The following is a 6,414-nucleotide window of genomic DNA, read 5'->3' as shown; positions in this document are numbered from 1 at the left end:
ATTCTATTGTTTTCTTCTATTTCTTTGCACTGTTCATTTAAGAAGGCATTCTTATCTCTTCTAGCTATTCTCTAGAATTCTGCATTCAATTGGGTGTATCTTTCTCTTTCTTCCCTTCTTTCCTCAGCTATTTGTAAAGCTTCCTCGGACAGCCATTTTGCTTTCTTGCATTTCTTTTTCTTTGGGATGGTTTTAGTTGCTACCTCTTGTACAATGTTGCAAACCTCCGTCCAAAGTTCTTCAGGCACTCTATCAGATCTAATTCCTTAAATCTATTTGTAACCCCTACTGTATATTCATCAGGAATATGATTTAGGTCATACCTGAGTGGCCTAGTGCTTTTCCCTGCTTTCTTCAACTTAAGCCTAAATTTTGCAACAAGAAGCTCATGATCTGAGCCACAGTCAGCTCCTGGTCTAGTTTTTTACTGACTGTATAGAGCTTCTCCATCTTTGGCTGCAGAGCACATAGTCAATCTGATTTCTGTGTTGACCGTCTGGTGATGTCCATGTGTAGAGTTGTCTCTTGGGTTGTTGGAAAAGAGTGTTTGCTATGGCCATCGTATTCTCTTGACAAAATTCTACCAGCCTGTGCCCTGCTTCATTTTGTACTCCAAGGCCAAACTTGCCTGTTATTCCAGTTATCTTTTGGCTTCCTACTTTAGCATTCCAATCCCCCAGGATGATAAGGACATCAGTTTTTGGTGTTAATTCTAGAAGGTGTTATAGTCCTTCATAGAACTGGTCAACTTCAACCTCTTTAGCACCAGTGGTTGAGGCATAGACTTGGACTATTGTGATGTTGAATGGTTTTCCTTGGATTCGAACTGAGATCATTCTGTCATTTTGGAGGTTGTACCCCAATACTGCTTTTCCTACTCTTTTATTGACTATGAAGGCTACTCCATTTCTTCTGAGGGATTCTTGCCCGCAGTAGTATACCTGATGGTCATCTGAATTAAATTCACCCATTCCTGTCGATGTTCAGTCTTGTCATCTCTTGTTTGACCACACCCAGCTTGCCTTGATTCATGGATCTTACATTCCAGGTTCCTATGGAGTATAGATCTTTGCAGCATCGGACTTTCCTTTCACCACCAGATACATCCGCAACTGAGTGTCCTTTTGGCTTTGACCCAGTCGCTTCATTCTTTCTGGCACTACTAGTACTAGCCCTCCGCTCTTCCCCAGTAGTATAATGGACACGTTCCGACCTGAGCAGCTCATCTTCCGGCATCATATCTTTTTGCCTTTTGGTACTTCCCATGGGGCTTGCATGGCAAAGAGTGGGTTGCCATTTCCTTCTCCAGTGGATCATGTTTTGTCAGAGCTCTCTGCTATGACCTGTCCATCTTGGGTGGCTCTGCACAGCATAGCTCATAGCTTCATTGCGCTACGCAAGCCCCTTCACCATGACAAGGCAGTGATCCATGAAGTGTTAAGCATAAAATGTGCCAATCTTTGGTTGGGTGATTGCCCTGCACCTCATTAACCTCCCTATGCCCAATACCACATGACACAGAGGAGGTCCCTGATCCTCTAGAGGGGAAAGCTATCCCCAGGCAGCTACCCAGTGAAGGAGGGCACAAATAATATTTAGTATTGTTTCCATGACACCCTTTGTTATTTTTAGTAAAACCTATTATGTACAACTGCCATGTGTGTCACTGATGATCTTTCTACTGCTTTATGACATATATAAAGTTCTTCAGCAATTCGAAGGTATTTTTTCTAAGAAGCTGATTTAACCTTAGTTTTCCTTTTCTCCCTTGAGTGAAGAAAGCTAAAGAATAGTCAGCTTCAGTGCTCTCAAATCCAGTCATACACTACTTTTCCAATGTTGTAATGAGCTCCATAATAACAGGAAAACAATTCTTGGCTTATAACCAACAGTAATCACATGTACATTCCTTAGGGAATTTTCCTAGCAGCTCATCTAGCTCTTATGATAAAATAATTCTTAAATATAGTCAAGAGCAACAAAGCTAAAGTATTCTGGAATTCTGGAAACTTTCTTTAAAAAGGGAAAATAAATTCCCTTGCTCTCACTATAAGCACTAACACTGCTAGTCTTACTAAAAAGGCCATGAAGGCTAACCTTAATCTTGCTGCTATCTGTCACAGATGGATAGACAGAGGTAGGTTGCTTCTTTGGGCAGGTAAAATGGATAGACAGTAAGGCAGGATGCAATCCTATGTACACTTAGATAGAAAAATCCTTGCAAAATGACTGGTGAATGTTGGGCACTGTAATCAGTTGTGATCTTTCTTCTGTTTAAACATGCATAGGATTGTACCTTAAATTCTTAACTCAAAAACCAGGGTGTTGGGATGAGGAGAGAAAGGCACATAACCCACTGACTGAGAAGCAAGATTCCGCCCCACAATGTATTAAACAAGCATCAGGGAAACCCAGTCTGATATAATTAAAATAATGCAGAATGAACCAAAGGTGCATACATCAAACGTGCAGTGTTTTCTCAGGAGATGTTTATCAAAGGAAGAAGCTATGGAAGAGTAATGAGAAAACAGTTCGATAGTTTATGAAATTATTACAGCTTAAGACTCACTTGTATTTTGAAGGGAAGGACACCAATAAGTGTACTGGCAGCTGAGAGATTTAAGGAAGGAGATGAAAGGGAGGGATTATGCTTCTATACAACCCATATAACCTATTTTAAGGATGATCACAAAAATGCAAGGAACTCCCCAACAACGCCTGAATATAGTAAAGCCAACTGTGGTATTTTGAACTCTGAACAAAAAAAATATATCTTACATACAAAAGACAGGCAATTTAGTTATTTCACAGTTGCCCTAATGAAACTCCAGCTTTAAATAAGCAGCTTAGCCTGGCAATTCTTTGTAGCTTTGTTCCACATTTTCTGAGTAAGGGAACAGAGTCTGATATGGTACCTGGTCTAGCCAGTTTACCTAGTTGCCCTTATTTCCATTTCTTGATGTGGGAAGATACTTTACTATGGTTCATTGAATTACTGAGGCTGTGTTGTATCTGCCCCCTTAAGAAGCATTAAAATGAACCTGATGGGCTCAAAAGACCTGTCACAGGGACTCAGGCCAGAATGTTTCTCAGGGACAGAGCATCAGACATTAGATAAAATAATAACAACTACTACATGAGATTGAAGATTTAATCCTTCTAGCAGCAAGATGAGTTTTCCAGAACATTTTGAATTCAGTTAATCTGAATTAGGCATATTTGCATAGGCTCATTTGCACAGAACAGTTTTAACTTGTGACACTTCAGATGTTTGGCCCACAACTACCTTCATCTCACACCATTGGCTATGCTAGCTAGAGGTGATGGAAGCCACAGAACAAAAAATCTGTAGGGCCACAAGCTACCACTTTGCTGTAGATACTGTAGATTTAATTTACTATGTTTACCTGCATTTAGTAACAACAAACAGAGAAACCTCAAAAGTAAACTAAAATACTTTAGTTTAAAAGTATCCATGATACTCCGACAACTACTCATCTATTACAACAGAATTCAAGACTCATCCACTAAGTTTGTTGGAACACCTTGTTTTGCTGCCACTATTTATTAGGATCATTTCACTTTCAGACATTTGAGTGTTTCAATGACACATACACATATTCTCTCACCTACTTTTCATGGATTCTCAACAGGAAATCTTTGAAATGCTCAAGCTTGCTTAATATTGTATTTATAATTGGCATATAAACATTTTTACCAATGAAAGTATGAAACAGAAAATTTTCTATGTTATAGTAAAGAACTTGAAAAATGCCCACCCCAAATCACTGCCTACTAGTTTGGGAAAATGTTAATGTTTCCTTACTTGCCATAGAGAAAGAGATGTGAAGCCCTGGGGGAGAAGGGAAGGAGGAAAAAAATCCACCAGTTTTGATTTTTTTTCTAGGCCTTCACACTTCTCAACCCGCCAGCACACACAGAGAAACCAAGCTCTGCAATCTACCATCCCCTTTTCCTTTTCTGTCATGTGTTTTAGATTGAAGGCCTGTAGGCGTGGAGTGGACTGTCTTGTTTATTGATGGAGCCATTCCAGAAGCCTTTTTGGCTGAAGAAAGAAGTGAAAAAGGTTTGAAATAAATAAATAGTTTATGCAGAGACGCAGCATCAATAATCAAAGCTTGCGGCAGCTGCCCTTACTTCTCCACTAGTGTAATTACACTCAGTAAGCACATTGGCATAGATGCAAGTAGTGCTATACCTCCCTCCCCTCCCTCCCTAGAACACCTGCTGCGCCACGCTGGGCTGCGCTGCGCTGCCGCCACCACGCCGGACCTGAGGTGCGCTGCCGAGCCGGAGCCCAGCGGATGCCGCTCCTGCGGCCACTGCTGGGCCACCCCGGGGACGGAGGATGCCAGGGCCACGCCAGGGCCGACGTTGCAGAGGAGGGCGCCGCCGCCATCTTGCCGCCTGGCGGGTTTCCGTGCCCCTCTCCGCTCCCCCCCCACCGGTCGGTGGGTGGAATTTTATATCGGGGGGGGGGGAGACGGGGAGTTTTATACTGTTTTAAAGTTTTATTGTATTTTAATTTGTTTTTATGGAGTCGTCCCTGGCCATGTCGATGGTTGAGTTATCTGGGGAGCGCGTGGGCGCCACCATTGGGGTGGTCACGGGCAATGGACATTACAGCGGTGGGGGTTTAACGTGTCTACGTAGAAGAAGGAGGGACAGATGGCTGACACCTGTCCCTCCTTCTGGTTCTACCCCCAGCCAGAGGGTTCCAGGTAGTCTTGTCAACCGCCCCTCAGACCTGACGGTGCTGCTGCTTAATGCCAGGTCGGTCCACAATAAATCTTCCCTCATCCATGACTTGATTGTGGATGAGGGGGCCGACCTGGCTTGCACAACAGGGGCCGGGGGGGGGGGGGGGGATGTCGCCCTCTCTCAAATGTGCCCGCCAGGGTATCTGGTTCAGCACCGTCCACGCCTGGAGGGAAGGGGAGGGGAGGGGGTCGCTTTGGTTTACTGAGCCTCCATCCCCGTCACGGGACTTCCAGTCCCTTCGAGGCCAGGGCTGGAGTGCCTCTACTTGGTGTTGGGCGACCGAGACAGATTGGGGATTCTGTTGGTGTATTGTGCACCCTTCTGCCCAAGAGTCCCTGCCTGAGCTGACGGAGATCGTCTCGGACCTGATGTTGAGGACTCCCAGGATGTTGGTCCTGGGGGACTTCAATCTCCATGCCAAGACTGGTCTGACCAGGGTGGCTCAGGACTTCATGGCCTCCATGACGGCCATGGGGCTGCCTCAACATGTCACAGGCCCGACCCATGAACGTGGACACACTCTGGACCTGGTTTTCTCGATGGTGAGGAATTTATGTCTGACACCCCTGTCATGGTCAGATCACTTCCTCGTGAGGTTTGTGCTTGAGAGCGGCCTCTCCCTCTGTAAGGGTGCTGACCCAATTGTGTGCCAGACGGATTCCTGAAGGCCCTGGGGGAGTTTCTGGCTGAAAAGACTGGTGCTCCTGTCGAGGCTCTGGTCGAACTATGGAATGGGGAGATGACTAGGGCTGTTGACACGATCGCTCCTAAGCATCCTCTCCCGCCAGGCAGAGCCCACTCTTCCCCTTGGTATACATCTGAATTGCGGGTGATGAAGCAGGCCGGGAGACGGCTAGAGCGTAGGTGGAGGAGATCACAGGATGAATCTGACCAAACACACTTAAGAGCCCTTTATCGGGCCTATGCTGTGGCGGTGAGGGCGGCGAAAAAGAAATTCTTCTCCATTTCCATTGCCTCCTCAAAATGCCGTCCGGCGGAGCTTTTTCAGGTGGTACAATGGCTGGTCCGTCCTGGCCCTAAGAAAGATCTGGTTCCACCCTCAAAGGCTCGCTGTGACGACTTTGCCAAGCATTTCAGGGAGCAAATCACTCAGATTTGTCACGAGCTAGACTCTACTAATGATTCAGCGGCTTCTGGGGAGATACCAATGTCGTCGTCTGGTCCAAAATTAATGGATGAATTTCAGTTATTGCGGCCTGATGCTGTGGACAAGGTGCTTGGATGAGTAAGTCCCACCACTTGCCTATTGGACCCTTGCCCATCTTGGTTAATAAACAATGCCAAGCACGGGATTGGGACCTGGATCTTGGAAGTGGTTAACACTTCTCTGAGGGAGGGTCGGGTACCTGCCCCTTTAAAGGAGGCGGTAATCCAACCGGTCCTGAAGAAAGAGTCACTGGATCCAGAGATGGCCACTAATTATAGACCAGTGGCCAACATCCCGTTTCTGGGCAAGGTGTTGGAGCGGGTGGTGGCGGGACAACTCCAAGCACTCTTGGATGAAACTGATTATCTGGACCCATTTCAGTCCGGCTTCAGACCCGGGTACGGTACTGAATCTGCCTTGGTCGCCCTGTCCTTCTCCCTGCACAGGTCATCGTACAGGGCGAC

This window comes from Varanus komodoensis, unplaced genomic scaffold (genome assembly GCF_004798865.1).
Source record: "Varanus komodoensis strain SLA01 unplaced genomic scaffold, ASM479886v1 scaffold7_3, whole genome shotgun sequence".
NCBI classification, from domain to species: domain Eukaryota; kingdom Metazoa; phylum Chordata; class Lepidosauria; order Squamata; family Varanidae; genus Varanus; species Varanus komodoensis.
This window is presented reverse-complemented; position numbering follows the sequence as displayed.